The sequence below is a fragment of the Parasteatoda tepidariorum genome, chromosome 3 (genome assembly GCF_043381705.1).
Source record: "Parasteatoda tepidariorum isolate YZ-2023 chromosome 3, CAS_Ptep_4.0, whole genome shotgun sequence".
Taxonomy (NCBI): Eukaryota; Metazoa; Arthropoda; class Arachnida; order Araneae; family Theridiidae; genus Parasteatoda; species Parasteatoda tepidariorum.
Genome location: NC_092206.1, coordinates 92,906,249 through 92,922,832, shown reverse-complemented (window position 1 = coordinate 92,922,832; position 16,584 = coordinate 92,906,249). Strand labels below are relative to the sequence as shown.

The 16,584-nt window shown below is 30.5% G+C and overlaps 1 protein-coding gene across 8 annotated transcripts in view; it reads right to left on the bottom strand.

Moving 5' to 3' along the window:
- LOC107446990 (zinc finger E-box-binding homeobox protein zag-1) overlaps window positions 1–16,584 on the bottom strand; it is a 499,470-nt gene that overhangs the window by 72,609 nt on the left and 410,277 nt on the right. The window lies entirely within an intron of this gene.

The following is a 16,584-nucleotide window of genomic DNA, read 5'->3' as shown; positions in this document are numbered from 1 at the left end:
ACATAATTTCTTTTATAGTTTTTATAACCGTCATTGAACAGTCGACCCAATTTTGAATTTACAACTATCAATGCTTAACTCCGAAGTCATGTAATTTGAACCCAATCTAGAAGACAAGCGAACTCCTGGATCAAGTATTGGGAGAAATGTGCCTTTCTGGAGGGCTTTTTCATGGAACTAATCCGCATTTACGTTACATGGAGATAAAAACCACGAAAACCTCCTACCGTTAGCCTGACGGCAAGGGGTATCTAATCCATGATACGTCTACCACTGAGGATATTTTAAGTCAGCACTGTGGTCGGTGCGAATCCATCCCCCTGAGATTTGAACACGGGTCGCCTTCTTGGGAGGCGTGCGCTCTATCCCCTGAGCCATCACGACTCATAGTCTCTTTTATTCTAATTTTATCGTAAATTAATAAAATTTCCTTTGCTGCATACATGTTTCGAAGTCATGCTACTTCGAAAAGTATATTAATAAATAATTATACACTCTCTAAATAATTATACAATATATTTTCCTGTGATTTTAAAGTATTTCCCTTTTGACAATATAATTTTAACTAAACTCAAAATATTACATCCCTGTATTAGTTTACCACTTTTTAATTTGCTATGCATTCAAAATATTACCATGGAATATAAGTTGCTGCGCCATCAAAATTTATATACGCTATATGATTGATGTTTATTGAATTTGAAATTTGTGAAACGATCTTAAAATTTATATTCTAGCGTATATTTCCTCAATCACTCTTAGTTAATTGTTTTAAGCGTTTTTTGTTGCTTTAATATATTCATTTCAGATTATTTTAAGGGATTTTTAAGGGGTGGGGACACAATAATTTTTTGATCTCTCACACCTATAAACAAATTATTTAATTAAAATATTAGAATTTATAAATTCTAAGTCCTTGCATCATTTTTGTTAAAAACTGTCCTTTTAAAGACTCTTTATTCTTCCGACGCTTCATTTTAAGAACTTCTTCTGACATTACAAAAATATTCATGAAAGCTGTCAATTACATAACGACAAACATTTTCGACACAGTGTCAACAAGAAACTCTTTTAACAATGCATAACATAAATCCGTCTGGATGCGGAAAGGTATGAAAGAGCGGCAACTTTCCCCCCCTCTTTTTCCCTACCTGGTTTTACAATAAAGGGAAGGGGAAAAGAAGAAAGTAAAATTCTTGTCTAGTTTATCTCATTTCTTCTTCACTAAGCATTGCAACAGGCAAGACTCTGACGTAACTACCTCATATTTATTTCATTTTCTTCCCTTTTACTTAAAAGCAAAAGAAAAAAAAGAGAAAAAAAGTTTTTTTTTATCCCTCTCATGTCCCTGTATCTCCCCCTACTTTTGTTATTGCTCTTGTTAGAAAATGTTTTGCTTTGGACGTCTTATCAGACACGAAGAGACAAATTTATTTGAGTTCTATTTTTGACGTCGCTCACCTCTGATAGGCTGTTTACGCTAGAATAATTTTGAAACCCCCTGTCTCAGTCCCTCTTTTGTTCCTTTTCTCTGTTCGATATGGTACATTTGTCGCACACCGTATTGTTGTTGGGCTGATTTAGATCATTGAAGGTTTTATCTTCTTTTTTATTTGCAACGGTACAAAAATGAAACTTAAGAGATGAAAACTCAACTGAATTTGTGCTGGAATTCACATTAAATTTGGATTGAAATTCATGTTAAACTTAAAATTAAAATTCATGTTAAATTTAAAATAAAATTCCTAATAAATTTACATAAAGTGCCTCATTTAATTCATATTAAATTTGTCAGAAACTTCAGATTAAGTTTACTACATAATTGATACTAAACTTGTGTTAAGATTCGTATTGAATTTGTATTGAAATTTATTATAAATTTGCACAGAAGTTATGCATTAAACTACAGATTAAATATTTAAGAGAATTCGAATTAAATTTATATGAAATTTATTACTTACGTTATACGAAATTTGTTATTTCAATAAATCTTGGGGAAAACGTGGTTACACAATATCGGTTTTAAAGTCTGAGAACTTATTATTTTTGTTACATTCCAACAGTATAATTATTTCCACAACTACAGCATTATCTGAATTTGGGAAAAATATAATAATATAATATAATAACAAGTAAAAATATAATATTGAACTAGAAATGGCGTTAAAATGTAAGAGAAAGTTTTCAAAATATATATCAACATCAAAATCAATTTAAACCTTATTAATCAAATCAATTTAAATCTTATTTAAATCACGAACTCAAACAGAAAAAATTGTGACGGTAATAATTAAACCAGGAATGGCAAATTTTTTCCACACAAAAAATCCCATGGAAGAAAGCACAGAAATTTTTTAAACAGTTTATAACTACAATTTAATTTAAGTAAAAGTATTATTTTCGAAGCTAGTATATTGATTAATTTAAATAAAAGAAACCTATAATGGTATTTTACTCTGTTTTTAGTAAAAGAGTATAATTGAACCTAATTTCATAAGTTATGGAAAAAACTGTTAAAATGTCATAATTGTACATTTAAATTAACGTATCATGCACTAATCATAATTCGTCAAATTCACATATACAAATACTAGACTAATTTTTAAATTTAACAACTAAGTAAGAATACTCACTTCAACTCTTGCGTAAACATGATATAAAGATTTTGAACTGCTGTATAAACAATGCTATTTTTTTTTTTTTTTTAAAAATCAGATGAAATATTTTTAACTTTCACTATAATAAATTTTTTTTCTTCTTTCAATTCCTCCAGTCTCTTCCATTTCTTTCAGATTTCACTTTTTCAAAAAAAATATGTTTTTCCATAAGAAACCCCCACCCTGATTTAATTATACATTAAAATTAATTAGAATTTATTTTAACTTGTTATCATAGCAATTGTTATGTAAATTTCATTAGTTATCTATAATAATATATTTATTGATAATTTCAAATCTTTAAACATTCTTCCGAATCGTAAGCTTTTTTTTTTCTTTCTATAAAATCTGTCTTTAGTTTTAAATAAATCCAACGAGTGTTAAAAACGCGATATATCCCACGTGGACCTAAAGAAATATACCTTACAAAAATATTTTATGCAAGAATTTCAGTCATTTACCTCCGAATATCTTCACTAGTATTATTACCAATTATCAAAATGCTCTAAAGGCACACTCATACGGAAATGAAAGCAATTTTTATTCACTAATAATGATATTGAGTACCTGTTTTTAAATTCTTTTTAACCTTGTTTCCCAAAATAAATAGTGACTGTAAAGTTTTACTTACATTAAACGAAACCCTGTTTACTACTTGTATATTATATGCATTGATTGTTTGTTTATTCACTTGTACGTGTTTGTCTTTTTATTTCTTTGTGTAATATATTATTAATAATTTTCATGCTATATCATTATGGACCTTGTGATACCACCTGTAAACAGAAATATTTTATTGTAGTAAATAATAAATAAAAAGTTAATTCGTAGAATTCTAACGCATTTTTTTAAAAAGAAAATACAGCCAAAAATAACAAGAAGTCACCTTTAAAAAAATAAATTCAATTATTTTTCATCTTTCAGAACATAAAAACAAAGCTTTAAAATAAAATAAAAAGATTTTACATCAGTAATGGCAACACCAAGATTCATAGAAAGGGACCTAAAAAAAAACTATTCCTTTTTTTCTCCCTTTCTTTTCTTTCCATTCGATTGGAGTTTGTGTTCGTGTGGCGGCGATCAAAGAGTGGATTCCGGACCGAAGTTTACGGCTTCGATCCCTGATCCCTAGTTGGTCGGAGGGGCGCAATGGCTTACGTTACATTAAACTGATGACTTAATCCCGCAGTCTGGGGATTGTGGGACGCTCATGATAATAACGCTTCGCTTGCCTGTGTTAGGAAGAGAGAGGTATGTGAGGGATCCTACAAAAACATTTTCTTGAATTTGTTCGGAATATATACGGGGTTTGTACTTAAATGAAGAAGAAGAAAAAAATTTTAAAACTGTTATAGGAACTTTTAAACGATGACATTCATAACAATTTCTGAATCGTTAAATTAAGAACTAAAACTAAAACAAATTAAGAACCTTACAGTCTACAAGAAAAAATTAAGAGATACTGAACATTTAAAGATTCTTGTAAAAGTTTGTAATAATAACAGGGTGCGTAGCCAAATCTTTCAACAAAAAATAAGCACCTTTTAAGTACTTTTTAAGTACTCAAAAAATATTTTAAAGCGATAGATGCATTAACAAAATCCAATATAATTTTTAAAGACTTTACATGATCATGATAAAATAACTAGTTTCTGACAAGGAACTCTTTTTCTGGATTAGATTAGCCACCGTAAAAGATCGAGATATTTTTCGGTTCGATTTCAGAAGGTGGAAAATAAAGCCAGAAATAGAGAATATCTTGCAAAATGCAGCAGAGTTGCACATGAGAAGGCAATAATCTCACCGAATCCAGCTCAGTAGACGCACATACGGACTTGCAAGTATTTCATCAAACATGTAAAATGACTGCACTTTCATACGCAATAGACCGACGGTACGCCGAAATGAATTGTGAAAACATTGAATAGAACAATGTGAAAAGCACGCTTTTGCATAATACGTGGCGAAAATCGACATGGAAGCGAAAAGAAATCTCATTTTTGAAAAAGGAAAATTAAGCACATATTAAAAACACCCAATGAAAAAAGCACCTTTAAGGGCTTTTTAATAACGAAAATCGAAAATAAGAACTAGTTAAAAACGCTACGCACCACGAACCATATAATGAACCATGTATGGAGCACATAAAGAATTCGAAAATCAATAACCGAAATAAAACACATTAAGAACCTGCTAGTATAAGTAAAGACTAAAATAGAATATGTTGGGAAAAAAAACTGAATGTCAGTAAAAAATTAAATAAATAAAGTGGCAAAAAATAGCGCTTTTAAAGGCTTTACAAGAGTTTGAACTAGACGTTATCAACACCGGTATTACTAAAAAGATCAAAAATCCATGTGAAAAAGAACATTTTACGAACCTGATAGTCTTAAAAATATTATGACCAAGAATAAAAAATATTTTAAACTGCTGTAATAAATTAAGAATTTTTTAAAGTGCTTAAGAACCCGTGCGGAAGACAAAAAGAAAAAAATCTTGTCTACAGACAGTATTAGTCTTAGTTAATTTGTATAAAAAAATATATTTACAAATTTTGAGTTCAATAACTTTCTGGGTAAGAGCTTTTGAAACATTCTCTAGGTTCTATTGGTTAAATTCTATTCTAGGTATAAACAAAGCATTCTAGTTATAACGCAGTAGAATTAAAGAGTGTAAGAAAAAAAGAAAAAAAAAACAGAATGAAATATTTAGATTACGATGCTTTAAAGCTTCTTTAAGCTTTTCTCAACATTTAAAAACCATACATATTAATAGTGTTATAAAAGAGATAAAATTTTCATTACAATTAAAATTTTTATTAAAATTGTGAATAAAAAAAAAAACAATCCCTAAATTTTGAGGATAAATATGGATCAAAATATCTATTTCGTATGTTTTTCTAAAATTAAGAAAAAAACATAATCTGAATTTTTTTACAGTAAGAAAAGGAAAAAGATACAAAATAAAATGAAATAAATAATTTGAAATCACAAACCATTTCAAATGCATTAATGAGTTAAGAAATAAATTACTCATTCCTCTTTTTTTAGTAATTCACTTTAATCAGAAACTATCAAGTATTATTTTATTAAACTATAAAAATATTAAAACTCATTCCTTTTATTTTTGCGCAAATTAAATTTAGCCAATAACCAACCTAAAAATAGGCAAGAGCGGCACTGAAAGACTAGTCCCGAATCCTGAATTATTCCCTTTTTACCACAAGGGGGATAGGGAGCACAGAGACATCCGAAAACCAGGAAAAAGCAAGGAGAACCTTACACGAAAAGAAAAAGAAAAATGAGATTGACTAGCCGGGATCAAAATCCGGACTTTTACTAAATCGGAAGTCACCGGTCGTTTGGTTGCTTCATCTAAACGGGAGCGCTCCCGTTTTAGTGATGTACTGTTACGAGCAACTACGCGTCCGAGTAACTGGTCCGTAATTACTGATGAGAGGATTAAGGGGAGAACAGTAGGTTAAACGCCAAAAACCCACCCGAATGGTAATCGAAGGTTAACTGCTTCCCGGCGACTTTTTGGCGACTTCGCCTCGAAGCGTGAAAAGGATCGGGTGGATGCGAACCAATGGTAAAATAGGATTCAGAGCGATTTATAGCCGCTCTAGTCTAAAGTCATGAAGAGAGAGGGGTATGCTATATTGTTCGGAGTTTCCTGCAATTTGCAAAAGGAAGAAGATCCATTTCGTAAATAAGTAATTGAAGATCTGCATGGACATAAAAGAAAATGAGTTGAATAATTACAGATGTACATTTAACCACGAGAAATATTTATTTTACACTTCGTCAGTTGTGATATTGAATTGAAACACTGATTTCAAAATGAATAATATAAAATTAAAGGCTGTAGAAAATCTGGAAAATTGCAAAAGAACAAAGGGTCCATTTCGTAAATATGTAACTGAAGATTTACTTATACATAAAAGAGAATGACTTGAATAATAGATGCAAATTAAACCACAAGGTATTTAGCTTATTTATCAATTAAATATCAAATGCTACGGTGATTTGGGAATAGATAAAATACTTATAAAATAAAACGTTGTTAACATTCCAGAAATTTTCAAAATGAAAATGACTAATTTTGTAAATATATAATTGAAGACATTCTTAACATAAAAGAAGCTAACTTCAATTATTATAGATGAACATTTAACTACAAGGTATTCCATTTGCAGGTCGTCAATACAAATCGACGCTACTTTGATTTGCAGATTCAAATAAAATAATTAAAAAGTTAATAAATTAAGTATGGATTAAAAGGGTATGTAAGGCTCAATCAAATAAAGTCAGGGTTAAAAAGTTTTGTAACTTGAAGTAAAGAATTCATACCAAGCATGACGTAAAAAATTTGCGAAAACGTAAGGAATTCATACTTGAAGAAAGGCATTCACGTGATATAAGAGAAAGCCACTAACAGACACACCATCAAAATTTAAGATGTTGTAACATTTTTTTCCAAAATTGTAATCTAGAATTGAAATGCAATTGGAAAATTTATTAAGATCTTTCATAATTGCAATATCAGTAATATTTAATGCTTTAACTTTAAATCAAATTTCCATTTTTCACTTTACTTTTTAGAAAATTCAAGAACGTATTAATGTCTACACTGCCGCTAACGAACCAAGACTAAATTTAAACATTTGAACTATGAGTTTCTTTTTCTCCAATTTAATCTACTAAACTTATAAATGATCTTTCAAAAAAATAAGTTTCACTCGAAATTGGAATACCAGGTGGTACTCTTTTAAAAAATTAATAGTAATTAACTTAAGCTTTATTCTGATAAGCCTTTTAAAAAATAGCGTAGAAGAAAATCACTAAAACATTGAAAACACGAAGAGGAAAATAAAAAACTATTTCACTTTTAATAACATCTTTAACAAAACAATAACAATATAAAAGGTGAGTGATTGTGTAAGACAACATAATAAAGAATGGAAAAATACTGCATGAAATATATTAGCGATAATGTATCTACTAATATCTTTTGCATTTTAAATAAATAAAATAAAATACCTAGAACATCTCACAGGGTTGTTTTTAAAAAGCGATAATAAGAAAGTGCAGAATTTTCCTGCCCGGATGTCGAAAAGCAAGTTGAGGGATGCGGAAGCTCAAGATGAGGGATGCGGAAGATGGGGATTCCCCAACAGTTCGCGCCATTCCGCCAAAATGACTCACAACGGAAGTTTTTCTGTGCATCCAAACGTAACGCTTCGGATCCTTAGAAGCGAAGTTTTTGTCCCTTACAGTGAAAAGGGTGCAAGGAAGCTGACTCACAGGGATGCTTACAGGAGGCGAAGATGAGGAGGGGAACCTGGCAGACCCCTCGTTGACTCCGAACATCCGGACGGGCCGGATGTCCGAAGATGAGTTTGGACCGGGAGATCGGAGGAAATGTGATTCAGGAGCAATAAACGAGCTTCTGTAAATTTAAATTCGAAAAGGAGATTTATGCATTAAATAACTTCCAACAATTAGGAGGCAATTGTAAACCTTCTAGGTACATGTAAACTAAGGTTTCGAGGTTTTTATTTTCATCATAAAATCGCCGAGCTTTAAAAGGAAAAACTAACAACACGTTATTTGAATAAAAAGAATTCCCCTCACTTATCAATAAAAACAAAATTAAAAAAATTTAGCATTCAGTGAAAGTAATTTGCTTTGTATGAATTTGACTAATAAAAAGAGAGAGTTGTAAATAGTGGTATCTTACGAGCAACCTACTTAGCAAAAACGAACAGTTCACAACTTATTACAATTTAACAGACCGTTCATAAAATATTTTATTTTAAAAAGGGGGGCCTATCACAATAGTTTTCATTTTAAAAGTGGACTCTTCAGAAAATACTTATTTTGAAAAGTGGAGTCGATGACGTCATTATTTCATATTTTTAAAACATGTTTTTGACTCATAGAAAAACATGTTTTTCTCTCTTTCTTTTAAAAACAGGACCTTATTTTTCCACATTCATATAAAAGGACTCAGTTAGGAAAAAAAATAACCTGATTCTATGCTAATTTCAGATTCATAAAACAATTCTTTACAGAATACAAATTTTACAAATACAGAATTTTTCACAAACCTCAGTTTTTGTTTTGTTTTGACTGGACTAACCACGGTTTTTTTTATTTTCTAAATGTGATTTTTCCTAAAATAAAATTAGGATATATTTTCACAAAATTTCGATTAGATTTTTCCTCCCGTTTCTACAAAAAGTCTGGTACGACTCTTGTTTCTGATAACGATAAAAAAAAATAAAAAAGTGGTCAAATTCATTCAAGCAGCACCCCATTATTAACTGCACCAAACTAAAAGTTGAACATGCTACTTAAATCATTTTTTAAAAAAATCTTTTTTCTAGAAATTAGAGTAAGTATAAAACAATTATTTATTCTACCTTCAAATAAAATTAAAAATATTTAAAAGGCTTTTTACACTATACATTCGAATGCTAACTTTTATTTGGTTAATTAACTGAAATATGACTCTTTTTCTTAACATGTTCAAATTTCTTAACACGCTCACCATCATATAGAATTTAAATGAGCATTTAACAAAATATATGCCAACAATATCTTTGCCACTTAGCTTAATATTTAAAATAAATAAATGAAAATACGTTTTGAAGTTTTAAAAATAACTTTTATCAATCACAATGGTAAAATATTTGATTAAAACGTATCGCGTTTAGGTGTCACGTTGGTCTCAGGTCTACATCTTCATCAGATGTAGACCTGAAATTTTAAATTGTCAGTTAGCAGCCAGTGTCCGATTGACTTGGTAGTCACTTATTCCTCAAATTTAATGAGTCGATGACCGATATCGATAAGTCCATTTTCTTTAAAAGATAATTTTTCACAAACTTTCTTTTTCTGCTTGGAATAAATTATATTTAAATATTTATATTAAAGTATAATTTAAATATTATATTCAATAATTATTTGTTAAAAAAAAATCATATTAGAAATAATCTAAGGCTGTAAAAAATTAAATTCAACAATAAAACTAATATAAATATATGACAAAAAATTTAGTTAAACATACTGACTTTAATGAAATTTATTTAAAATATTTGGTGATTCAAAATACATTTAATGTATACATTGCAACTTTGAGAAACGTGAAATGGTAAAGATTTCTCCTTCTACATGAATCTTTCCACCACAAACTGATGGAATCTGAAGGATCAAAATTTTGAATGGAGACACTGGACATTTTAATGAAAATTCTGTTTTCCAGAGACTCTTTAAATATTGATATAATTCTATCAGTAAACGAAAGAAGAAGAAAAAAGGATGAGAAAAAATGAACTGTTGTTTATTAATTTAAGTCGCCTCTTTTTTATACGACTCACCACACGGCGAGTGATTATTTTCAGGTCTAATCAGTAGAATAAATGGCAGGAATGGTAAAAGAGAAAAGATGTAATCCGACAGAGATTGCCTCAAACCAAAGAGATAAATATACAGTTGATAATAGCAACCTTAAATTGTCAGTAAGCGTTAGAAAATTAAAAATTGAATGACTTGCAACTATTTGAAAATATGGTATAACAGCAGGATTATTAACACTCGAGTTTTGTTTTTGCTGATGCAGAAACTCAAAGAATTACATAATTTTACGTTTTAATGTGCGTATTTTAGTCAATTTATCTCTCTCAAAAAAAAACTTCTCTAATACAATTTATTTTTGAAAAACATAAATGGAAATTCACAAACACAAATATTTAAACTTTTTCGAATAATTTACTCACAAACTGCATCAATATTATTACAAAAACCAAATAGGTAAATCTTGTTTCCTACGTATCACACTCTTTTCTCATAATAAAACATTTATTTAAAAACCTATAGAATACCTTTTCAACAATTACAAGCCTACTATTACATAAAAATCTAATGATGGCGCCGCAGTTTTCCATTGTTGTCCATGCATTTTTCTTGGCCAGAAAATCAAGTAGTAGGATCCAGTTTTTCCTCATTCATTTTCATATTGTGTTTCCGTTGTCATCCAGCATAAAGTTAATAAAAATCATAAAGGCATCGTTTTTCTATAAATATTTCTGTATCCCTAATTTAAAGTTATTTTCCTGTGCTGCCATTATTATGCTCTTAATTCAAGAGTTTAAAACTAAGAGAATTGTTTATTATTATTATTATAACGTAATTCTGCGCTACATTTTACAATAAAGTTATTTAGAAAGGTGGTCTCCTCTTATTAACCGTTTTACAACTATTATTTTTGCGCAAATAACATTCATATACTGTTATGAATTACAGTTAAAAAGATAAGTTTAATAATTTAGAACTTAACGATCAGCTTCATGCAAGCAAAAATATTAATTATATCCGCCCGTTTGGTAAGCGAAAATATTAAATTACATTTGTGAACTCATCAAATTTGTTTGAACAATATATTTAATTAAAATATAAATGTCATTTTAAAAAAAGATAACTTAGAAAAATTGCTTCTGTTCACCAAAGATCTAAATATTTATAATACTAATAGATAATAATATTTTGATATGGGAAGTGGAGGCACACGCGTAAGCAAACAGAAGTCCTTTTAGTACATACATGAATAATTTTAACTTGAGTACAAAAACTGTTTTCTACCAAGAAACAACAATTATTGCGAAGCAATCATCGGGGATGGTGAGCGGCAGCAAACAGGGGGTTTAGCCCCCTAGAAAGACATAAGAAACGAAAATTAACGTAACAGCATTCATTAAAAAATATAATTTAACCGAATTACGGTACGATTTCCAGCACAAAATATTTTGATATAATTCTTTCTTTAGTACAAATCTCGGTGTGCTGGTGCGAAAAATATTCCCATTAAAAGATGAAGACGCAAACAAAAATATCGTTGAAGGAGAAACTAATAAATTTCCTAGTACGGTCCTTTGTGGGAATACTAGGAAACCCCCCCCCCCTCTGCTCAAGGGACTGCTTAAGGGACCCCGACCCCTCCTCCCAATTTTAGCTCAAAACTAATTGCATTCTTTATACACAACTCTTAAACTTCCAGAATACACTTATTTCATCCTCCTTCTTCTCTAGCCCATTTTGCTATGTGGGCATAGCTAAAACTGGAGAATTTTCCCGAATTGTTTTTTTTTCCCTCCTGCTCCGCTTTCGTTTATTGCCGCATGTACATTTCTAAAACTCCCTCTGAATGAAAATTATTGAGTTGGCCCCTCGCACTATTCCGGGAAACAATACAAAATTGTAGAGGAGGTAAAATATCTGCTGCAACCCCCTTTCCCTGGAGTTTGACTCCCCCCCTCTCCGAACCCTAGAAACGTTCGCTCCCGTATTCACCACCGGAATGTACGAATCTAAGTTAATTAGCGTATAGTTTAATTTAAACGGGAAATACCTTTGTACGTAACCGTGCGCATTAATAGGTGGGAGAGGGGGGTGGCCTTGGGAAGGTATTCAGAGATGCTTTGTTGAAGGGGGGGGGGGATCGGTCGAGAAAGGTATGTCCCGCGAATACCTGATGGCCATACCTACGTCTCTATTCAGTCGGCAGAAACCGAGGCTCAGAGTTTCTGGAAAAATTTGCATATATTGTTTTCAGCGCGTTCCGGGAACACAAAAATGCACGTAAAAATATTTTCATCGTATGGATTTTGTGGTGAATTGAGCGGTCTGTGTTAGGAGAAAAGGGGGAGGGGGGAGCGTAAATTAAATTTTCGTGGCTTTGACTTTTAAAGATTCTTCGTTTGCCTCTCGCAGTTTCACATTTGTTTGTTTTTATTGTTTCGCAACCTGAAGCTCGTTAAATGGCGGGTAATTGCTTCTTAATTAAAACTTTGGCGCGAAACGAACTCCTTCATGCGCGTTCATTTATTTTGGCTTTCATTAAAGCATCTTCATTGAAAGAAAATGAGAATCAGCGGTAATGTGACGAGTTTGTTCTTTTCTGATTTCAAATTAGATTTTTGGTACAAATAATTTCTAGAACAAAAAATTGCAGATCTATAAAAGAATTTGGTTGCAAAATATAAATAACGTCACATAAACCTTGAAGCAGTTTTTACGCCAACATTTGAAGTTATGTCTTTCTAATGATAAATCGCATTTTGATATATATGTTCCATATTTTAATCAATATAACATTTTTAACTCTATTTAATATTAGAACAATGGGAAAAGTTATCTACGAATTATGTGATAATAAAGATACATTCCAGGGATCGAACATTCCAGGGTCTACAAAATGCATGCCCAAATGATATTTTAGATGCCGAATATTTATTTTTTCGATTGTATATAAGTGAAAATGTAACAATGTATTATTAAGTCAATATCTGCGCCAACACTTTCATTTTAAATGCAATTCAGAAGCGTTAAGTATTATTATTAAGTATTACATGTATAGGAGAATAAAAAGGCTAACTTAGTTAATTAATACTGATTAGTATAATTAAATTCAGTAATACTTATCAAATATAATCAATTTTTTTCCTTCTTTTAAATCTCTTATCGATGTCCGCCCCATCCTATAAATTGGCGATTTTTATCAATATTTTAGGAGCGCTTAATCGTCATTTTATGGCATCTCTGTTTTCCGAGGAAAATAAAAGGAAAAAAAAAAACACTCTACCCCCTGAGCCTTCGTGGCTCAAGGGATAGAGCGTTCACATTCCAATGAGGTGAACCGGGTTCGAATCTCAGCGATGGCTGGTCGATACGATTTCCGCACCCGGCAAGCACCGACCACAGTGCTGATGTAAAATATCTTCATTGGTAGGCGGATCATGGGTTAAATTCCTCTTGCATATCAGGCTACCCTCCTGACATTTTCGGGGTTTTCCTCTCCATGTAAACCAAATGCGTGTTATTTCCATCAAAAAGTCCTCCACGAAGGCAAAAATTTCCCCAATACGTGATACTGGATTGGGTTCAAAATTACAAGGCTACGGAGTTAGACATTAGTAACCGTAAACTCAAAATTGGGTCGGTTGTTCAACGACGGTTATAAAATAAAATATTATAAAATTTAAATAATTTAAACTAAAAATTTTAACTTTACGCATTGATAAAAAATACTTAAGTTTCTATATAAATTCATTGCTAAACTCGTTTAAGTAATAATATACACATATGTATTTTTAAAATGGTTTTAATTTGTATGTAAATTAAAAATATTCGAGTTAGCTTTAATACGAGAAATAAGTCATTGTAGTATAGTTAATAGCTTTTTTACAACGAACAAAATTATTTATTCCATTTATATTTAATCAAAAATTATATTTTTAAACCCTACAAGTAAAGCAATCACAGATTATTTATAATGGCTAATGCAACAAAGGTATATTCGTTTCTTAGTTGTAAAATTTATTAAGTCTCGAATTTAGAAAACAAATACAACTTAGCATAGATATTAATTTAATTATTATTATCTCGATCTCAAAAGATGTTTACCAGAAATTCTTCATTAAATTGTTCTCTTGCATTTCTGACTTTAAAAACTTAATACTTATTTATAAATGTTCCATCAAATTAAGACCATTAAAAAAGAAACATTTACGACAGCATAATGAAATAAATTAGAAATACATACAAACCAATTTCTAAAACCCTTAAATGTTTTAAAAACAACAAATAAAAAAACTTATTAAATGAAACTAAATATTATTATTAATTTTTTTTTAAAAAAAAACAGGAATAATTTTGATTTAAAAATTAAAAAAAAAAGAAAGGAAATATAAATATTCATTCGCTTACTGATAAATAACCCTTAACAAGCTAGAATTAACTCGTTTTTTTTTTTTTTTTCAATTGAAGATCGTAAACTCGATTGCCAGCCAAACCTATTTACTTTTACAGTTATCAGCAACTAATAACGATACCGATGATAAAAAGCGAACCTATTTTATCATCGATATTTTTTCCCTTTTTCTCAAAACGTTTTTAACGTCAGAATAATAATTCATTTACCACGCTGGAGTTATCATTTGGACAACAAATGCAGTCAAGCAATTCTTTTCTGCACCCCACCCCCCTCTTCTAAAAACAGTGTTGCGGTCAACTTCGCGCTAGGATGGGCATTGGAGAAGAAAAATTAATAAATATATCTTCTCTGTTAATCTCATTAATTCTGGACGAAAAACAAAATCATTTAGAACATCAAAAAAAATTAAAGAAAATCGGTGTAATCCCCCAGTTGGAGTAGTTTTTAATGAGCCATTTGCCAAAAGCACGGATGGAAAAAATTATCTAAAAACGGGAAAAACTATTCGTAATTACATTTGCATAATTGATTTTAATATCCTACTTTGATTGAAAAATATGTTGCACAATTAAATGTCATTTATTCATTATTTTTCTCAAAAAGAAAACGATAATCACCAGTGATGATTTTTAGTTTATTAATTTCTAGTTGGGAATTCCGACGGTTACAGGCTACCTTTATTTTTAAAAAAGACTATTAAACCTTCTTGGTAATGAAGCGTGTTTTCTTTGTTCTTTTGGCTATAATGATCTTTTTTTCAATTCGACAAAGAGACGTCATTTAACATGTATGTTTAATTAATAAAAAGGCAGGAGGTTTTCTACGCCAATATTGTTTTGGCAACGGGGGGTTTTTGATTAGGGAAACCACGGGAAAGACATCGTCATAATCAGGTTTCTCTGTCATTCGATATGAATTTTTGGAAAAACCTCCCGCCAAGTTGGCAGAAATGCTTTGTATCAATTTTTACTGTATTTCTTCAGAAATCACAAATTATTAATCTTAACATCGAAATTATACAAATATTTGCAGATTATATCATAGATTAAATGTAACGGAATGTTGTTAAGAAGTCTCTGTATTTGAAATTTACAGTTGGAATTTTAAATTTCAGGTCAAAAAACGAGAGCTTAACAATTTAGTTGGTAACCATATGAAGCCTAGCAGAGATAAATGTGCAAAAATACATATTTCTTAAAGAGAAATTTAGAAAAATGGAATCTCTAAATCCTGCTGTTAGAAACAAACTGTTACATTTTGATACCTGCTCTATCGAAAGAGAAAAAAAAATAATAAATAAATAAATAAATAAAAATACACTTAATATATTTTGCGTTAAATAGACAAACTCTGTAGAACGAGTTGATTCTAAAGAAAGAAAATCTATCTAATTAGAGCAAAAGGGAAAAAAATCAAATAAATTTGAACTTAAAGGTGACCTAACTCATCCAAAAAGAAAAAGAAAAAAATACGAAACGATCAGATTCTGACATTTCGTTTCTTCATTTATCTGAAAAACTAAAGGAATCAATATATTTTTCGTTGAACTACCATATTATGAAATCTAACTGAACAAAGCGGGAAGAAAGCCGTTTGTTGTAGTAATCTAGCGAGTAAATCCCGAAATCTTTCTCATTTGAAGAGGGCAAATGAACCAACTTATTTTGAATTGGATGATGAAATTGTTAACTACCATTCATTGGGGGGATGGTATTTGATTCAAACAATCATATTCGGAGACCTAGTTACTTAAAGAAAAAAAAAATTCAATTAATTTGCCTCAAATAATCATTTTGACTTAAAAAAAATCAAACCAGTAGATATGAAAATCTAACTAATCTCAAGAGGACCGAGAAATCAAATGACTCGGATCATCCACACGGATGTTTCCCAGACCGTCGCCAATAGCCCATTATGCAGCTCTAGTGCGAGGTAAGTAAAGTAACCTAACAAAATATTTTAACAACCATGACTTTCAAAGTGTTGAACACAGTTAACGATACAAACGATATCATGGCTCAAAGCGTTAGAACCATAATATCATATAAATGTTCCGCAACCTTAATGCATTATCAAGCTACGCTAAAGTATCTCGTAAATTGGACCACATTAAACTTGATTACGCGATGCTATTCAATTTGAATTGAAATAT